The sequence below is a fragment of the Herpailurus yagouaroundi genome, unplaced genomic scaffold (assembly GCF_014898765.1).
Source record: "Herpailurus yagouaroundi ecotype Mexico unplaced genomic scaffold, PumYag 28, whole genome shotgun sequence".
In the NCBI taxonomy this organism is placed as follows: domain Eukaryota; kingdom Metazoa; phylum Chordata; class Mammalia; order Carnivora; family Felidae; genus Herpailurus; species Herpailurus yagouaroundi.
In genome coordinates, this window is record NW_024412376.1 from 100,944,384 (window position 1) to 100,965,816 (window position 21,433).

General features: G+C 40.6%; 1 long non-coding RNA gene across 1 annotated transcript in view; it reads left to right on the forward strand.

Annotated features, from left to right (window-relative positions):
- The first annotated feature begins 18,250 nt into the window (after positions 1-18,250).
- Positions 18,251-21,433, forward strand: part of LOC121033637 (uncharacterized) — a 33,645-nt gene continuing 30,462 nt past the window's right edge. Inside the window, exon 1 of the long non-coding RNA XR_005792035.1 lies at positions 18,251-18,325. This is a non-coding gene — a long non-coding RNA (uncharacterized LOC121033637). The remainder of the gene's footprint in view (positions 18,326-21,433) is intronic.

Sequence of the window (21,433 nt, forward strand, 5' to 3'; positions counted from 1 at the left end):
CACTGGGAAGGAAGGAGGTGGAACACTTTTGTTTGGTGCTGTAATCCATTCTCAAACTATCTTCTCTGTGTCCCTGAACATAGCCATTTAAAAAAAGTGGTACTTTTTTTTTTTTTTTTTATGTTTATGTATTTTTGAGAGAGAGACAGCATGAATGGGGGTGGGGCAGAGAGAGAGGGACATACGGAATCTGAAGCAGGCTCCAGGCTCTGAGCTGTCATCACAGAGCCCAACGTGAGGCTCAAACCCACAAACTGTGAGACCATGACCTGAGCTGAAGTCGGATGCGTAACTGACTGAGCCACCCAGGTACCCCAAAAGTGGTATTCTTTTTAATTATAAAAGCAAATACATGCTCAAAGCAGAGAACTTGGAAAGTGAAGAAAAACACACTACTATAAGATTATAACACAGATACTGTCTTAGTCTACTCATTGGCTTAAAAGATTGTGTAATTGTCCTATACTACTAAATATTGTTTCACTGTGTAACTTTCAATAATAATATTCATGGCATAATATGGATATACTATATTTCATTCAAAAATTCCTTTATTGTCGGGTCGCCTGGGTGGCTCAGTTGGTTGAGCGTCCGACTTCAGCTCAGGTCACGATCTCGTGGTCCGTGAGTTCGAGCCCAGCGTCAGGCCCTGGGCTGATGGCTCAGAGCCTGGAGCCTGCTTCCGATTCTGTGTCTCCCTCTTTCTCTGCCCCTCCCCCATTCATGCTCTATCTCTCTCTGTCTCAAAAATAAATAAATGTTAAAAAAAAATTTAAAAAAAATTCCTTTATTGTTGAATGTAGACACTTTCCTTTCTGGCTACTGTGAACTTTTATGAACATCTCAGTACATATATATGTGAAAATAATGCTATTTTTAAATGTTATTTTTGAAAAGATGTATAAGAAGGTCTGTTTTATCACAGGTGGCCCTGACACCACAGGGAAGTGAGTTGACAACATAGAGACAAATTTTGATAAAAGGGAGTGTAAGGAAAGCACCTTCCCTTTGAATTAAGTTGAAGCGTAAATGGGCACTCACAATGACATCAGCGAACTCAGAACAAACGCAACAGCACTATGCCAATTTCATTTGCCAGGGTTCTACGATGTTCAGGATACTCTTTTTTTCTCTCTCTGTTCATGGTCCCGATTAGTGGAACTGTTGGCAATATCTCTCTAACAAACAACCATACTCTCAAAATGTACATCTAATGCCATTGTTTATTTGTTTTGTGAGCTATTAGATGATCAGAACAGTACATTTTCTGAAATAGTCTGTATTTCCTCAGGACATTTCTTTATTTCTTATTTTATGAACATTTTTTCACTTCTTATTGTAGGGACAAAAGCATTACAGTATGTTATGATATTTTTAAAAATCCTATTTTCTAATGAGGATAACACCACAATTGGAAGCCTACATATTCCGACCAGTTAACTTGGAATCAAACAAATCATAGGTATGGCAAACAATATGTCATTAGAAAAAGAAACATCTTTCTATAAATTTTCTAAATTTTTCTTCGAGCAACGAGAGACATTCAAAAAGTGTTTCCATAGGGCTGCCTGGGTGGCTCAGTTAGTTAAGCGTCTGACTTCGACTCAGGTCATAATCTCATGGTTCGTGAGTTTGATTTCCACACTGGGCTCTGTGCTGATGGCTCAGAGCCTGGAGCCTGCTTCAGATTCTGTGTTTCCCTCTCTTTCTACCCCTCCTCTGCTCACACTCTGTCTCGCTCTCTCTCAAGAATAAAATAAACATTAAAAAAAATCAAAAGTGTTTCCACAAATTCAAGTCATATAAAGTGAGCATGAAAGCATGGCATGTATTATTTATTCAAAGGGCCCCACATGGACATAGAAAATATACAGATAGACTATAAAAACACAGTTCAAGGGGGTGCGTGGGTGGCTCAGTCTGTTAAGCTTCCTACTCTTGGTTTTGCCTCAGGTCATGATCTCATGGTTTGTGAGTTCCAATCCTATGTTGGGCTCTCGCTCTGCAGAGCCTGTTTGGGATTCTCTGTCTCCCCCTCTCTCTGCCCCTCTCCTGCTCTCTCTTTCTCAAAATAAATAAATAAACATTAAAACCCCCCCCACGGTTCTACAATGTAATAAATTTGGCCCACATCTAGATCTAATGTAAGCACTGTGCTTACATTAATTTAACATATAATTAATGAAGTTTTGCTTCTCTTTTTAAAACTCACATACAGTAAGCAGATAGTGTGGTGGGCTTATCAGGACCCCACTTGAGGGCAGAAACACTTGTTACCCCAAATACTAAGAATGTTGGCAGCGGGTAGCTCCCAGCTGGGTCCCCCTACGGGGACTTGCCCTTGGTGGCAGAAATTCTTTTTCCCAAAGGTCACAGTCTTGTTTCAAGGGGCAGCTTGCATCTGAATCTTGGGGTGTCTGGTTGATGAGGAGGTATAAAGGCCTGGCCCCCTCAACCCCAACAGAGACAACTCTAAAGAACCAGGAGGATCAGCTGAAACCTTTGTGGCCCAAGTTCTCCCTCTGCACAATGCTGCTTTCTTCCCACCTCCTACTAAATGTCCTGCAAGCAAATTTCAGTTCAGAGTTTGCTTCTTAGGGAACTGAACTGCGACATTAGACAAATCACTGGGGGATATTTTGCATCATTGAGTCTTTATTTTTATTTATTTAATTTTTAATTTTAGAGAGAGAGTGTACACAAGTAAGGGAGAGGGGCAGAGGGAGGGAGAGAGAGAGAGAGAGAGAGAGAGAGAGAGAATCCCAAATAGGTTCCATACTCTGCATGGAACCCAATGCGAACCCTGGATCATGACATGAGCTGAAATCAAGAATCAGTTGCTCAACTGACTGAGCCACTCAGGGACCCCTGGATCATTGAGTCTTTAAAAAAATATTATGAATTTTATGTTGATGTCTTAATTTTTTTTTAATACTCTTTATATATTTTCTTAGAGAGTAAACAGAGGTATTCAAAGTGGTTCTGTTAGCTCAAGTTTGAATATATATGTATACAAATAAGTATGTATTGTATACAGTGTACATAATATGAAAACACATGTATTTCTGGTAATTTTGCAGCATCTCAATAAGGACTTAAATATGGATGGGGTGCCTGGGTGGCTCAGTCAGTTAAGTGTTCGACTTTGGCTCGGGTCATGATCTCACAGTTCATGAGCTTGAGCCCCACGTCGGGCTCTGTGCTGACAGCTCAGAGCCTGGAGCCTGTTTCAGATTCTGTGTCTCCCTCTCTGTCTGCCCCTCTCCGACTTGCATTCTGTCTATCTCTCTCAAAAGTAAATAAACATTAACATTTTTTAAAAAAATTTTGGAAAAAGATGTACCTCATTTATTAATTTTTTTTTCGTTCCTTCCTTTCACATCCAACATATCCAACATAGTCACAGTCATGATTAAAGGGAAAAGAAAATTTCCCAGGTTTTGTGTTTGGGAAAAAGGGAGGGATGATTGGTGGAAATAAGGAAATGAAAGATATTTGTGAGCTAATTTTATGGAAATTAAATCTGAGGATTTAAAAGTAAAAGAAAACATACAGAAATAAAATAACAAATGGCTGGGGCGCCTCGGTGGCTCAGTCAGTTAAGCGTCTGACTTCAGCTCAGGTCATGATCTCGCCGTCCGTGAGTTCAAGCCCCGCATCGGCTTCTGTGCTGACAGTTCAGAGCCTGGAGCCTGCTTCGGATTCTGTGTCTCCCTCTCTCTGACCCTCCCCTGTTCATGCTCTTTCTCTGTCTCAAAAATAATTAAAAATTAAAAACAAACAAACAAACAAATGGCCATGTATCTATTACCCTGAATTCGTATTTGTTAACAAATTATTATATTTAATCTTTTGAAAGATGAAATAAAATGCTACAGATACAACAATGAAGATTTCTCTCTTAAAAAAATTTTTTTAATGTTTATTTATTTTTTAGAAAGAGCATGGGGGAGGGGTGGGGGGGTGGGGGCAGAAGATCCAAAGCAGGCTTCATGCTGACAGCAATGCGCCTGATGCTGGGCTTGAACTCATGAACTATGAGATCATGACCTGAGCTGAAGTAAGACCTTAACTGACTGAGCCACCCAGGCACCCTAGTGACCTGGGGATTTCTCTTAACAACATGGTACGGCCCCTGATCCTCCCTGTTCTTGGTGCTTGTTTGAGTCACAGCGGCCAATCTTGGATCCCAGCAACACCAAAAGGGTGAACGTAGACAGGAGCCATGTGGAAGTGTCACTGGGTAGCACCTGTGTGTGGATAGGCACCCTAATGGAGTCAGGAAGGTACAAATTGAATTGCAGAGGATAAAACTTCAGTGAACAAACCCTTTGGGAAAATCGCTTCTCCTATAAGACAGTCAGAAGCATTTAAAATTCTTCATTAAAAAAAAGTGTAGGTTGAATGGCTTGTGTAAAGGGTTTGGAATTCATGGTGAATTCATAAAAACTCCTGATATTCCCAAACATGTTTCTCCTCCACCTTCCCTGTTCCAGTAAATCTGCTGAGTCACATGAGTCAGAAGTCTGGAAATCTCCTTGAATTCTCCTTACCTGACACACACAATTGATTTAACCTTCTAAAGGATTGTTCAAATCCATTCCTTCCTCTTTATGCTTGCTTCTGTCTGATTTGGAATCTCATCAGTTCTGGGTTGGATTACTATACAAGTTGACCAGCTGGTCTTGATACCCTTAATCTTGCTCCCCTGCCACTACTCTATCCCACCTCCCATGCAGGATTTGCATCGCCAGCAGTGTGGGTCTTCCTAAAATGCAAATCTGGCATATCTCTCTTTCTTTTTTTAACTTTTTAAAATGTTTGTTTATGTATGTATGTATGTATGTATGTATGTATGTATGTATGTATTTTCAGAAGTGAGAGAGAGGGTCAGAGAGAGAGGGGGACAGAGGATCCAAAGCAGGCTCCATGTTGTCAACTGAGAGCCCCATGCAGGGCTCGAACTCATGAACCCTGGGATCATGACTGAGTAGAAATGGGATGCTTAAATGACTGAGCCACCCATGTGCCTGCTCCCCTGCCTTTAAAAACATTTTTTTTGTTTATTAATTTTTGAGAGAGAGAGAGGGGGGAAGAAGGCAAGCAAGGGAGGGGCAGAGAGAGAGAGGGAGACACGGAATCTGAAGCAGGCTCCAGGCTCTGAGCTGTCAGCACAGAGCCTGAAGTGGGGCTCAAACCCACGAGCTGTGAGACCACGACCTGAGCTGAAGTTGAAGGCCCAACTGACTGAGCCACTCAGTTGTCTTTTTTTAATATTTATTTTATTTAGAGACAGAGAGAGAGAGCCTCCCTTCCCTTTTTAAAATATTTATTTATTTTGAGATTTTGAGAGAGAGAGAGAGAGAGAGAGAGAGAGAGAGAGAGAGAGAATTCCAAGCAGGCTCCATGCTGTTAGCACAGAGTTCCATGCGGGGCTTGAGATCATGACCTGAGCAAAATCAGGAGTTGGACACTTAACGGACTGAGCCACCCAGATGTCCCAGGCATACCTTTCCTTCTTAAAAACAACAAAAAACCCCAACTCATTGGCAGTTCCCCACTGCTCATAAAATAAATTCAAGCACCTCTGTGAGGCATTAAATCTCTCGCCATCCTAGCCTCTGGCTTTTGGCTTCATGAAGCACCTCTCCAGGCTTCATGATTCATATTCCAGTAATGCCAAACTGACTGTATATCCCCGCACGAGTATTTCCTACCTCCGTGCCTTCGATCATACCTCTTGAGATATGATCCTTGTTCCTACCACTTCATTTGACTAACTCCTACTCATACTTCAAGATTCCACATTCCTGTTTTCTCCTTGAGGAAATCTTGACACTTTCTTTTAGCACAGCTATCTGTTTTTACGTCTGTCCCTCCTATTCTGGTGTGAACTCCAAATCCTATTAAAATCTGCATTCTAACATTACACATAGTACCTGTACTTAGTCAATGCTTATAAATTTTGGTTGAGTATGAGATCAGTTTAGCTGGGAAAGAGGTTGACCTACTAGTCAGAACACCAGGTGGGTGACCAGACCTAAGCAGTGTGTGGACCACATAGAGCTTGATAGAAGAACATCAGTGATACTAGCTGGGGCATCTCGAACACAGGCACGTCACCTGAAGTGGTCTTCTCTTTAAGAAAGAGGCAGAGGGCTGGGCACCAGGTGTGTTTTGAGTCTTTGTTGAACCTTTGAGAGCCTCATGGGCTCACACAAGCGAGATCACTGGAGTTGGGAAAGAGTGTGGACTTCATGTCATTGGGCAAGTGGAAGGGAAACGTGGATATGGTAGATGGGACAAGATGTCACTGAGTATTGCAGGAATGCACAAAAGCAATAGGAAATTTTGCATGGAAGGGACTGATCAGAAAACATCTTCCTCTTCCTCTTCTTCCTTTTTCTTTTCCATTCTTTTCTCTCATTCACTTCTCTTTTTACTTCTCATTCTGCTTCTTCTGCCTCTTTCCTTTAGTTTTGGCAGACATATTTTATGTCCCAAATGACCTCTCAAAAGTAGTAGCACACAAAGAGAAAAAAGGTAGAGAAAAATCTGTGGAAGTATAAAATAAATTTGGGCTCAAAAGGAGGGTTGAAATTAAAGAGATGACAAGTAAAGTGGTTCATTCATTAAGCTGGGCATCACCAGCTTAAAATCAGTTGTAAATCAAGTACTTGCGTTATGCAAGGCATATGGCCTTGGTGCATAAATCTTGTAACGTTATTGCTGCTAAAATAAAGTGCAAGCTCAAAATGCTGGGTTAAGGACCAAAATAGGAAAATATATAGTGTTAGGTGATATGGCACAAAGCTTAATCTCCCTCAGGCCTGTCAATCATGCATAAGGTATTGAATATTTTTGGTCACTTGTGGGTCAGAATTTACATACAATATTTACAACTTCTTATGAATAGTTTGAGAAGCTCAAGATGAATACTGTGCATCTGAGTGTTTATATCACAGGTAAAAGCCACCAGTGTTAGGATAAGACCATAGCAGAACTTCTATGCTCTTGGATTTATGGTGTTTTTGCTTGAAGGAGTTATTTTCTGTGCTTAGTTCAAATTATGTGCGCAGGTCAGGACATCATTCCAGCCTCTCTACTACTTGTTCCTCACAGTGTGGGCCTTTGACCTGTATTAGAATAAGCACCTGAGGTGCTTGTTTTGGTCCAGATTCCTAGACTCACCCTCAGGTTGACAAGGGCAGAATACCAGGGAGTGGGTGCTAGGGCTCTGCAGTTTGGTGAGAAGACATTAGTGCCCACTGTCTGCAGCATGCTGTGTTCTGAAAGTGATGTTCATACCCAAGCAGCATGGACTGAAGAGATTGAAACATCATGTAAGCTCACAGTCACATTGGATGGAAGATGTGGTTAGCTGTCAGAGATTGCGCTGGGGTCAGAAACTGTAGGCCATACCATTCATGTTTAACACATGGCAAAGCTGGTGAGTTTTGAGGGGCTGACTTAATGGTGGTCAAGGACTCCCGGGTGGCAATGGGAGACCCTTTTCTGGCCCGTGACCTTGGAGGGGGCCCTGCCGGGGGATATTAACCACAGTTGTGTTTGGCTGCCTGACTCATGCATGGGAGGTTTTTCGGAGGGTGTGATCCTGACCTTGAGCAAAACCACACAGGGAAGTGGTATGTTTTTGTAGGCTGTGAATTGCATCCAAGCCACCGCCAAATTCATCTGCTGCTCTGTACAGCTCCCGAGCCTTCAGCCAGCCAGCCCTTCTGCCACTGTGGCAAAGCAGGCCTGCAAGAAAGCTTCAGGGCCAGATGCATGGGCAGCGGGTCCACTGTATCTTAGTGCATGGAACAGAAAGTCATATCATGATCCTTCTTAATGGCTTTCAACCCATTTGATGATAGCCCAGAAATTTAAACATATTTTCCTGCTTTGATCCACTCCCACTCTGATAACCTAGAATATTGCTATATCTGTTATATTATTTCTGTCTCTAGCAATATAATTCCTAATAAAGAATGTCATTGAAAATGCACCCTCTATTTTATTTAATAGAAGCATTAGTGTCTGTGATATACTCACATGACATCTTAGAAAAGGATATTGGATTTGTTCCAAGAATTTTTCAGGTTACTCTAGCATCTGGAGTATGTGAACATTCACTACTAATTCTAAAAGCTGTTGCTTCTCTATTATAACATCCAGATTCATCATTATCAGACTGAGGGGTTATGGCTCACTTGTTTTGGGTCTGAATGTTCCTGTCAGGCTACAAGGTACAACATTTGCAGTGCCCCTAAGGACTTGAAAATGTTACCATTCTGACCTCACAGAGAGCCTCACAGCTCTGCCCCTGCATCCGTCTAGGTTAGAACCTCCCTACATTGTCATTATTGCAAATGACATGATCTCATACTTTTTATGGCTGCATAATATTCCAGTGTGTATATGCCACATTTTCCTTATCCATTTGTCTGTTGATGGACGCCTAGTTTGCTTCCATATCTTGGCTATTGTAAGCAGCGCCACAGTAAACATAGAGATGCATAGATCTTTACAAATTAGTGTTTTCATTTTCTTTGGGTAAATACTGAGAGGGAGGAGAAAGAAAGGCGGAGAGTAAAGGTCTTCTAACTCAGAGTTTCTGATAGTCATACCCATTTATTCCTGGCTTCTTGCTTTAATCTCTGACCTTCCAGATTCCGGGTCTTGTGAGTCTAGAGCTATCACACCTACCGGTGGTTCCCTGCCTTAGCTGACCTCTCTGGGACGCACCCCTTGTAAGACTAATTCTTGTAGCCTACTATTGCCTCTCGCACCAGCAGTAGCTGTCAGATCCCACCAGGCAAAGCAGGCCCGGAGTAACGACTCTGCCTGGCTCTTTGGATTCTGTTTCCACCAGAATCTAGAACTTAGCCAGACCTGGACCTAAGCTCTGTGTGGGCAGGTATTATGTTGATCTGCTCACTCTTACATTTCCTGTGTAGCTGGTACTCAATAAATGCTGGCCAAATGTTGAATGAAGCTGTGAATAGACTTGGCACTTGAAGTAGTAAATATATGTTATAGGATTGGGAACATAGAAGGAAAATTATTTGAATAGAAGAACATAAAAACTGTGATTCTCTTTCTCATGTTTACAATAATTCCTGTAGTTCCCTCTGTTATCAAGAGATCTTTCCTGTATTCTTCTCAGTTCTCAGCAATAACAGGCAAAAATTGCTTTGCCATTCCAAAATACTGACCTAATAGGATTTCCCGTCTGTAATCTGAACTGTACACAGTACAGAGAAGAAGGCAAAAAAACTTCTCCAAGTCAGGGACTTAAACTGAATAGTTCTGGGGCCTAAAATCTAAGAGAGACCACTGTAATTAATGTTCCTGACCCTGAAACAAACATTTTTCTTCTCCCTCCATGTTAAACTCAAATAGCATATGAACCAACTTTTCTGCCAAAAAATGCTTTTTTAAAAATTGAGGTACAATTGGCATATAACATTATATTAGTTTTAAGTGTATGCCATAATGATTCAGTGTTTGTATAGATTGTGATATGGTCACCACAATAAGTCTAGTTAAAATCCATTGCCAATATAGTTACACAAATTTTTTTCTTGTAGTGAGAACTTTTAAGATTACCATCTTCTCAATGTGCAAATATGCAATACAGTGTTCTAAACTATAGCCACCATGCTGTACAGTATATCCCTAGGACTTATTTATTTTATATTTGGAAGTTTGTACCTTTTGACCCCCCCTTTGACCACCCCAAATCCCTATCCCCACCCTTACAACCACCAACCTGTTCCCTGTATCTAGGAGTTTGTTTGTTTTTAAATTTTTTTTTAACGTTTATTTATTTTTGACACAGAGAGAGACAGAGCATGAATGGGGGAGGGGCAGAGAGAGAGGGAGACACAGAACTGGAAGCAGGCTCCAGGCTCTGAGCCATCAGCCCAGAGCCCGACACGGGGCTCGAACTCACGGACCGTGAGATCGTGACCTGAGCTGAAGTCGGACGCCCAACCGACTGAGCCACCCAGGCGCCCCATGTTTGTTTTTAGATTCCACATATAAGTGATCTCATATGGTATTTGTCTTAGTATAATGCCCTCATGGTCCATCCACATTGTTGCAAATGGCAAGCCTTCCTTTTTTTTTTTTTTTTTAATTGCTGAATAATATTCCATTGTGTATATATGCCATATTTTCTTTATCTGTTCATCCATCGATGGACACTGTTTGTTTCCATATCTTGGCTATTACAAATATGCTGCAGTGACCATGGGGGTGCATATATATTTCTGAGTTAGCTTTTTTGTTTTCTTTGGATAAATACCCAGAAGTAGAATTGCTGTGTCATATCCAAAAATTCTTAATAAATGGTATTGAACCAGAATGGAATAAATGCATTTTTTCTCGTCCCAACTTTTATTTGTTGTAAAATAAGAATTGGCATATTAGTGTCTTCTCTGAATTAAAGCCTGAGATGAACCAGCATCTTATTTTTTTTTTAACTCTTTTATTTATTTAAAATAAAACTTCTATTTATTTTTTTAAACTCTGACTTGGCTTGTCTTCTTGGCAATCATTGCAGTTTGTCAAATGACCTCCTGGGGCTGATATCACTATGAAAAATTTGCACTGACCATTCCCTTAGAAAATTGTATTTTTCCTAAATGAAAGAACTAGAAAAAACAAACAGACCCTTGAGGCAAAGCCAAACTCTGGATAAGAACATATGTTTTTGCATAAATTTTAAAAGAGCAGAATGTACCTCAAGATGTGAAGAGCCCAGTGAAATTGGTCCATGGTGTGTGTGTGTGAAGAGGAAAGATGGACAGAAAGGGGTTTCTAATATCTGACCTAAGGACAGCACCAAGGGATCAACAGCATGGTGGTGATTAGTATGGGTACAGAGCTATAGGTTTTCAAGTGTTTCCTCCTCTGAATCTCTCAGCAGTCTTACAATGTAGTTGGATAGGCAAGATCATTCATTAACCTCCTCTTCTACATAAGAAATAGATGTTGTCTTCAATAAAAATTAAGGAAAAAAATAAATGGATGTACAGAATGTTGCTAAACCTCATTCAGCAAGTAAGTGGCAGAGTTGAGGATCAAACCCAAGTCTTTTGACCATGATTCTTGCTCCTTTCCAACATCACCTCCTGGAATAGTGACTACTGTATGTTCTTCAGGAGCTAACAACAGGTCAACTAGTCTACTCTGTTGCGCATTGCCTGGACTGGGGTTGATGTGAGATACTTGCTTTTCACGTAGCTTTGGTTTTGGTTTCTTCAGGATATTTATTTATTTCGGATGATTTCTTTCTTCCTTCCTTCCTTTCCTTTCTTGCTTTCTTGCTTTCTTTCTTTCTTTCTTTCTTTCTTTCTTTCTCAAAATGCTTTCCCCAGCATACTATTGCTGATTAGGTCCAAATTCCTCAATAAATATTGGAATTTTACCTACCTGGAGTTTGTTCAAATACACTAATATTTTTGATATAAACATAAGTCAAAGTTATCATAAAGAGAAATTTGAAGCATGTTCATAGGGTTTGGTTTTCATTATTTGGTTGCTTTTAGACCTAGGTTGTTGGGTTTTTAATTTTTTTTTTTCAACGTTTATTTATTTTTGGGACAAAGAGAGACAGAGCATGAATGGGGGAGGGGCAGAGAGGGAGACACAGAATTGGAAACAGGCTCCAGTCTCTGAGCCATCAGCCCAGAGCCTGATGCGGGGCTCGAACTCACGGACCGCGAGATCGTGACCTGGCTGAAGTCGGACGCTTAACCGACTGCGCCACCCAGGCGCCCCATGTTGGGTTTAAATAGTGCCATAAATTGTGCTGTCTCTGACAGTGTGTAGACTGGAAACCTCATGGCATTACCAAAATGTTTGGTTTTCCTTTTAAATTTCTCACTGGTTGTTAGTTTTGATTCTTTTCTGTGGAAGGAAAAGACATTAAAACAGATTTATCCCATAGCTGATTCTTGATTATACCCATCTGCAATCCATTATCTGAAATTCTGAATTATAAAAAACTTTGAAAATCCTATTTTTTTAAATAAGTTATGCAAACTTATTTGGTGAGAATACCCAGATTTTAACTGACAGAAGTTTAGGCCTTATTTATTCCATTTAATGTGGATATTTATGTGTTTGCTTCAGGAATAGTAATATAAGGAGCTCCCCAGATCCCATATAGTGTATTCCTAATAGTGGTTGCATAAAATCTGAAAAATTCTGAATTCTGAAATGCATCTAGCCCCAAGGGTTTTAGGTAAGGGGTTGTAAACTTCTTCTAAAGAAGAGAAGAGAGGCATTCTGTGAATAACATAGAATAATGGAGAAACACAAGCAGTGACTACAGTACTTTTCATTCACATTAGTGGCCTCCCTGATGGAAGATTATACATCTTCATACCGTTAAATTCATGCACACCCACATGATTGATTGATTTTCTTTGGCAAATGAAATGTGAGCAGAAGAGATGAGTCATTTTCAGGCAAAGCTTTAAGAGGCAACAGGTAGCTCTCCATTTTCTCTTTCTTCTGCCATGAGCTCAGCAGTGTTCCAGATGAAGGCTTAGGTCCATCATCTTGTGTTCCCGGTGAAGCCTGGCATGGAGCTGTGGCAGGAGATGCCATATGGAGACGTAATGTGAATGAGGAAAAAACCTTCATTGTTGAAGCCTCTGCAGTACAACCTAGTCTATCTCCACTGACATGCAAAATCAGTGTCTCGGGGATGGAGCCATCCATTAATGTAACATCTGTGGGCACCGACAATTAATGACCAACAGTCAGTATCCTGTAGGTCCCAGTTCAGCTATATGAATGAACGGTTAAGAAAGAGATACCAAGTCAGGCCTGGACTGCTATACTTCTATGCTTCCCCCCAACCCCCAACACTCAGTGTTGGTTTCCATATGTAGACCCAAGGCCAAGTATCTGCCGACTTCAGGTATCCAAAAAATACTTGGACATTAACACATTTTTTACTTTACCTGATGTAACAAATTACATCAGTAAGTCATGCTTATTATAAGAAGTCAACACAAAATAAAGAATACAAAGAAAATGTTTATTCTCTTTTTCTCTCCTAGTGGGTGTATCTTTCCATACTTTTTTCAGTGCTTGGCAAATATATATAGATATATAGGGTCACTTTTTAATGTTATCCTACTATGAACATTACTCTGCCATGAATATCCATTCAATTCAGTTATTAGCTCTAACTAGACAAATGATTCTTTTATTTTTTTTTTTAATTTTTTTTTCAACGTTTATTTATTTTTGGGACAGAGAGAGACAGAGCATGAACGGGGGAGGGTCAGAGAGAGAGGGAGACACAGAATCGGAAACAGGCTCCAGGCTCCGAGCCATCCGCCCAGAGCCTGACGCGGGGCTCGAACTCACGGACCGCGAGATCGTGACCTGGCTGAAGTCGGACGCTTAACCGACTGCGCCACCCAGGCGCCCCTGACAAATGATTCTTTTAATATTAGCTTCTTTTATTGTTAGCTTCTTTTATTGAGTGCTTACTATGTCCAAATAACTCTTGCAAATACTTTAGTTGATCCCTTTGTCAACCCTGGGAAGGTAGGTGCTGTTATCATAAGCATTTTCCATACCGGAAAGTGGAGGCCTAGATAAATTGAGTAATTTGTGAGAGTCACACAGATTAAGAAATGGCAGAATGAGAAACCCAGGTGGTCTGCGTCTACACTCTATGCTCCTAAACTGTGCTGTATCGCTTCTCTCGTTGCAAAATAGTTCAGAATGAATGGGCAATAATTTACTCAATCATCTCCCTATAGATGGAGATTTGACGGGATTTCCTTTTGTTCCTCTTCTTATTTTGCTACTTCCAACAATGTTGAAATAAACAACACTGAAATATACATACTGATACTCTTATCTGTTAAAAAGAACCCCATGTGAATTTCTTCCTGTGCGAATTTGGGAGAACCCTACCAACCCTGGGACTTTTGGTCCTGGTTCCAGTGACCAGGTAGGAATTCCTGCTTCATCAGTTCCTCTGAACTCTCCACATATCTCTCTAGCTCAGAGCAGACCGCAGAGGCCTGTTTAAGTCAACGCAACTTGCATTTAGAAACGAGAGGAAGTGAACTGTAAGGGATTATCCTTTCCTAGATGTGTCAGATGCAATCACACGGCATGGATTTATGAAGCGGAGTGAAATATTTGTTTTGATTGCTCACTGATTAAGAATACACTCTAATGCACAATCTTGACAGACATCTAGGGCAACTACCCTTACTTTAAGAATCTGGGTCAGGTTTGCCCAACTTCTTCTAATTCAGCAGTCTCATTTCATTAAAGGATTATGCAAAGAAACCTCAGCTGGGTCCACACAATTGGCTGCTTCATCTTTGGTATTTAATATTGCAGGACCCCAGCAGTCACCAATGTTATTGTCCATTGGTTTGTAATGTCTTCTTCCTCATTGTTTAGTATAGAGTTAGAAAAGCGGTTAGCTCATAAGCGGGGAGCTTATGAAAAATGGACATACTGTATGAAAACTGGACATATAATTTAATAATTTAAAATAATTCATTAAGATATTTGAGGTGAGGTGTTGGACTAACCCCATATGTTGGAGGTGCTTAAAAAGGGGGTTTGCAAAATTATTTAAATGGAAATGTTTAAAAATCTCAAGAGGAATGTTTAAAAAATTTAATCTAGAAGCACTGCAGGGCAGGTATTTATCAACAGATTGCTACAATGTACTAACATGAAATTGGACAGTGAAAGAGTTTTAGTTATTTTAAAGTAAACTATCCAGGGAAATGCAGAGAAGAAAGTCATAGCATAAACAGGGGGATCTTATGTTTGTGGCTAGGTAGTGTATTTCTGTGTGGGGTAAGGGGTGAGGGTGGATAAGCATGTGGTCTCCTTTAATTTTTTCAGGACAATGTAGGCTTTAGGATAACCAAGAGTCACTCTATACAATGTATGTTTGAAAGAAATGCATTCAAGATCTTAAAAATTGATGTTTGCCTATGTAAGAACTTCTGCTTCAAAAGCAAAGCATCTACATCATTTCTGTTCTGAAGTGTTTGTCTTTCTCTCCTTAACAGCCTTCTCCCTTTTTATTTGCATTTCTGTGGGTGTAGGGGAAGGGCACAGGAGCATTTAGGGAGGAAGCCTTGTCCTTAAGCATGCAGTTTGCAGGCCTCAATCCATTCTTTTATTCTGTTCATGCAAGGGTGGGAAATGTGGCAGATATTTTAACCCTCCCACATTATCTAGAATACCACTCTTCCCCAGCGAGAGCCTGTTTCTACATCCATGGTGCTGATTAAGATGCTAATTTCACCAGTGGAGCTCTATTTCTGAACTCTATACTCATTAGCAAAAGCACAGGTGAGGACTGAGATATGTATACCTGAGTGCAATAGCAGAGTCCCTCTGGTGTGTGGACTTTCACCCCAAGACTGTGGGTTCCTGATTAGGACAACTCACTGCCCCTTGAGTAAAGCTTAAGCCAACGAACACATTATTGTGTTCCATTGTCTTTACTAAAGATTTTAAAGTAAATCATAGACATTTAACTGGAAGGACCTATGAAGCCCTTAAACTCAGCTGCCCTCCGTTTTATTTCTATCTTTCTATATTCATACAGATTTTGCCTTTGGCCACATATTTCCATTTCTAGCTCAGTTCCAGCCCCAGTATTACTCATGATGACAGTTCTCTTTTTACACCTAAGTCTATGAAAAAGCATCATTACTTTTTTGAGTGACCATTTAAGTTACTTTATGTACTATCGCTGTTGTGCTAGGCACAATGTTTTGGCCTTAAAGACGTAAAGCTCTGCCAAAAAAGAAAAATATTTACAAATTTCTCCCTGGTGTGGAATGCCTTACACTTTGGTCCTTTAGGGCACTGCTTCCCTTTCACCTGTGAAGTGAGGGCCTTGAAACTTCCCTGTGAGCTCCGATCATCGGAGATGGTCTTCCTTGCCCTAGCAGTTACACATTAGGCTAAGTCTGCAGCCGCTTGTGAGGCAAAGCCGTGGAACAGGGTCTGCATTATATTTTATTATTATTATTTTTTAGAGAGAGAGACAGCGAGCATAAGCTGGGGAGAGAGGCAGAGGGAAAGAGAGAATCTTAAGCAGGCTTCATGCTGAGCATGGAGCCCAACACAGGGCTCGATCACATGAGCCTGGGATTATGACCAAAGCCAAAATCCAGAGTGAGATGCTCAACAGACTGAGCCACCCAGACGCTGACTTGGGTGTAGGTATTTTCCTTTATGACGGTGAATCAGAGAACTCTGGACATTGCTAAGTGATAATCCAGCCAGCTCTGTTCCTGTAATGACTAGTGGACGTGTATGGTGATTGTGCCAAGATTCTGCCATAGGTGAGGTATCCTTTAGGCCAGGGGGTACATCAGAGGGAGAATCCATGGAATTCAACTGGCTTCCTTCAATTTTTATGCAATAATTAATCAAAAAAACATGAAGAGTGTGACAGTCTTCCCATGTTTGCTTTTAAATTGAGTTTTGCCCTCTATGCAGGTGGCATAATTTGTTCAAGGCAGCAGACTCTGCCTCTGAATATTGAGAGTTGTTTTAGATGGAATAATGAGCTGGTATTGATGTCTGTATTTACTATCAATTTAAATATTATTTTATAATTTTTTTTGTTTTAGTGTTCATTTCTTCTTTAATGATAGTTACTCCCATTACACAGAAATTCAATATAGTGAAACTTAAGAATCTATAGGTGTAGGTATTTATTCAATTTTTGGTACCTGTTGACTGAATTCAAGGAATTGCAGACCTTTGCTGATATTTCAATAAAAGGACTTTGTCATTTGTTCATTTGTTAATATATTCTACTGGTTGTTTCTCTCTCTGCTTTCCCTTCTTCAGTTTGCAAGGTTTTGTTCATCTCCAAAAGGGAGCAGTTTAGGCCACGTGCTTCAATACTTCCTGAGCCTTCTATTCCCTGGAACATATGGGGAAGAAAGATTGGCAGAAATTGGCTGCTTTTTCAGCCCATTTTTCCCCCCTGGATAATTTAATTCAGTTCTTTGCTCTTCCTTTAAGTCATCAAACCATCAGATCAAGCAAAGAAAAAAAGTATACTTATGGTCATATTTGATTATTCTTAATTTATTAGAAAGTAAACATGTAAGGATAGAATATTATATTTTTCTATAGCCTTAAAGTGTGCTTTTTATTGTGTTTTTAGCTAGATTTTTATCTCTCCCACCTTGCTGCCATTATCCTTTAGAATAATATACCTTTTTATGCCTCTTCTTGTGACTCTTGATGAAATTTCATGACCCTATGATTCTCCTTTAAATTCATGTTTGGTCAATCTATTTCCTTTTTCGGAGCCACTCGTTAGTTTTTTCTACCTTGTTCTGTGCCCTGGCAGTGGGACAGCTTCAGCGGGGCTGCCTCATCCTCTGGCTCTTGGTTGGTTTGGCCAGCGGAGGTATTGGTGGGGATTAGAGGGAGGGAAGAGGGCGGGGCCTGTGCATCCATGGCCCCTCCCCTCTCTTTGTAGCATCCAGGGCATTGGCTGCATTTCTGGACAGTCTTAGGTTTTCTGTAAACTGTCCCCGGCCACACCGCTACTTTGTTTCCAAATTCCAGCAGCCCTCTTTGTCCTTTCAGGCTTATGGATATTAACAAGGACCACCAATAACCAACTGCATTGGTTCTTGAGGTTTCCTGCCTCTAGCCCACCCCATCGTAGACAGGCTCTTTGTAAAACTTTCCTCAAGTTATTACACTGGAACGTGCCATCCGTGCCTTGTTGGGGCCCTGACGGAGAGGATACTATAATAAATGCCTGTATTACTGAGAGGTAGTATGGTCTAATGGTTATCTTCCATTTGACACCAGACCGATTTGGGTTCGAATACATTCCCATCACTTGCTAACTTGGAGTGGGGATTATTTTACCACTCTGCGCCTCACTTTTTTCAAATTTAAAGTGGGGATAATATTACCTACCTCACAGAATTGCTATAAGAATATGTATGAGTATTCAGAAATGTTAAGTATCATATTAGTTTAAATACATACATACATATATATGTATAGATACAATGTTTTAGTTTCCTCTCAATTTACACTGAATAACTTCCTCACTGGGGAAGCCTGAGCAGTTACAAAGCAGTCGATTTTAGTTCCTCTACACTCTGTGCTGCTGATCTTCCAGTTTCAAGTTATGTGGACCTCCTCTTCCCTTGTGCCCCTGGAGTTTCTGCTGATCTAAATGACACTTTGTTTCCCACGGGTGGTTCTGGCTGCTCTCACCTCAAGTCTGTGGAATTTTCAGAAGACTCTCATTCAAGTGGTGAGTGCTAGACACAGGGGGTCCCTGGTGAAGTGAAAATGTGCTCAAGGGTGGGCATCTTAGCCCTGAGTGTTGGCTGCAGACTGCTCAGGTGCTATGCATCCTTGGGTAATCCAAGTGCTTTACAAGATAACTGGGTTTTGTTTCTATCTGCTTTAAACTATATCTCTAAAATGTTATGAGAACACTGGCTAAGCCTAGAGAGGTGTTGCAAGGATTAGCTAATTGATTATTTTAAATGCTTTGAAGCTGGCAGAGGGTTCAGTAGGAAGGACAAGCTAAATAATTTTTGCAGGCTCAGTGGGAGTGCAAAGTGTACTAAATGACTCTTCTAATTTGTTTTGGTCTCTAGTAGGACTTGCTTATTGTATAACATGTCTCCTTAAAATGAGTTATGTATGTTACTGCATTTAAAGCATGACCTGGGGAAATGTTTTAAGATAAAAAGGTGTTTGGAAAATACACAAAACTTTTGTCAAATGGAGTTGCAGTTACTGAAGCCACCTGAGTTTTTCTGACTCCAGAAACAAAGATATCGGGACACTGGCATATTTACGTATTTTCCCCTCTTTCGAGTATAGTAAGCATTTTCTTCACTGTACTGTGTCTAGTACACAGTACTAGTCCATTGGCATCTAGTCCATTGGTTTTTATGAGCTTGAAACCCTGAGCTATTAAAGGGTAAGCCTGTGGTATGGCTGGGGGATCCATCCCTCCAACCCTGAAGAGTGATTAACACAGAAGCATTAAAAACACAGCCCATTTTCTTTTTAAATGACTTAGAATTGGCTGAGTGTTTAATACTTTACTCCTGCTGGGACTTCTGTCCAGTATCCTCACCTCATCTTTGGAGACAGATGACTTTCCAGGGTGGCGAGCCAGGGAAACAGATCATTACATTTTTCTCTTTAACTACACACTGGATAAGCAATCCACTATTTATTGATTTAGAAAAATTCTTGTCTTGGATTTAAGATCCAGTTGAATGGGATATAGATGTCTGAGGTTCTTTTAATATCTCATTAAAAAAAAAAAGATTAAACAAATTCCATGGTCTAGATGTCCCAACATCAAGCTCATATCCTGCTACTTCCAAAATATTTTAATATGGAAGAAATAGATTCACTAAAACTGGAAGGAAAAAAGAAATGGAGAAAACATCCTGAACAAGTAACATGTAAGTTGAGATGTGTGCAGGACGAGGGGTCCCTGCCTGGGTGGTTGTGGAAGGAAGAGTACATGTTGATGATGGGCAAGCACCTTGGATCTCCGTGTCAGTGTTGATTGCCACTTGCTTCTTCACTTTTTTTCCCTCTGCTTTTTCAAAGTTGCAGAGCCTCCATTCCTGGTTCCCACAATTGCCTTCTTTATTAGGTCTGCAGGGGAGGCTCTTCATTTTAGACACATGTAGCACAGCTGTAAGTTGTACCATTTTTTACTACAGATCCCTAAAGTTAGATGAGCCCTAAAGAAATAACTTAGTCTAGAATTTCTTGCCTTCTCTTTTGAAAGATCCCTGCAGAGAGGAACGATGTCTTTAGTTGAGTAAAGAGACTTTGGCAGGGCTGATCCTAATACATTCCTTGCAAGCTAAATTTACAAAGAAAGAGGAGGAGATCTGTCTTCTGGATACTTAAAATCTAAGATGAAAGATGAAGTATAGAGTAATGGATGGGACTGACTATTCTAGTTCTCATCTACAATGCACAGACCTTATGATGTTGTTGTTGTTGTTATTAAGAGTGAGACATGGAACAACTATCTCACCAGTTCTGTAGTGACAGACTCAGAATGCCTTGCCTCTTAGAACTTCTCTTTGCTTGCACTGACCCTCCGCTTAAGAAATCCGCTAATCCAAAGGTGCACCTACTTTTCATACCTTATCTAAGAACTCTGAGCCCAACCTGTAAGCCATAAAAAATTGAATTTCCCTAATGAGACATTATTTCAGAATGTGTGTGTTTTCTCTTGCCTCAATGATTCAGTAAAACTCAAAATAATACTAAAAAATAAAACTCAAAATAAAAGCTTGCTTATGTCCTTACAAGGGCTTTTCCACATAGACAAATTTTAAAAATGCATCCTTTGAGGGTCTGGAGGAAGGTTTTTGGCTGAGGGTGAAGACTGAAAAGTTCACTGAAGTTCATGTTCGGTTTGGATCTGCTGACCAGACAGCATGATGGGGTGCTTTGGCAGTTTCCTCCATCAGGGCATCTGCTTACCCAGTTTCTCCCTGATGTCCCCAAGGGAACTTCTTCCAGGATCTCTTCATAGAGTTTTACAATTTCTGGCATAAGTATTTGTTGGGTGATCAAAGGCTTGGACGCCAAGGTTCTCTGAAGACCCTTAACATTTCTGAGGGTCATCCCCAGAGATATTCAAGATTTGCAAACACCTCTGTAGTGTGTAAGTCCCCCACAGGATGTGTTTTTTTTTTTTGTTTTGTTTTGTTTTGTTTTTTTTTTTTCACTGGCTGGAGAAGTCACCAAAATAGTTTCAGGATTCCTTTCCCCACTGTTTTCATATAGAGCATATTGTGGACTCTTTCAAGTCCTAGATCCAAGTTCATTGCCAAATTTAGCATTCTGCCCTTTCATGTATCCAAAATTCCCATGGGAATTCAAGACTTGTTCTCATAGCTCTCAAGAATCCCCAGAGAATTTCAAATTATGCTCCAAGTACTAGGTTTCTTTCATTCATCTTGCTGTATTTCCTCTGATGCTACAAGATGGCACTTTTCCCATCTGGTGGCAACTGCGGTGGCCTCCTGTGGCCGTGTTCCTTTTGCTGCTTGGCCTGAGAGTGGCTTCTATATGGCTCTTGTCCACTGAAACCACTGCTGAAGCTAGTACTTCTGTTGTTGATGCCAGCCAATACCAATTCCCAGGGTGCCAGTGCCTGGTGGTGGGGCCCTGTTATCTGTACCAGGAGGGCAGCTTCCCAGGCCACAAAGCTACGAGCACCAAGGCTGGGATGCCCTATTTCAGAGATTACAACTGTGGTTGTAATCCTTCCTCTTTAAATCATCTTTCCTCTTTAAATCAAGCTGAAGTACAAAATGATTCAAGATAGAAGAAGATTCAGAGACACTTGTAACATAAAAATGTA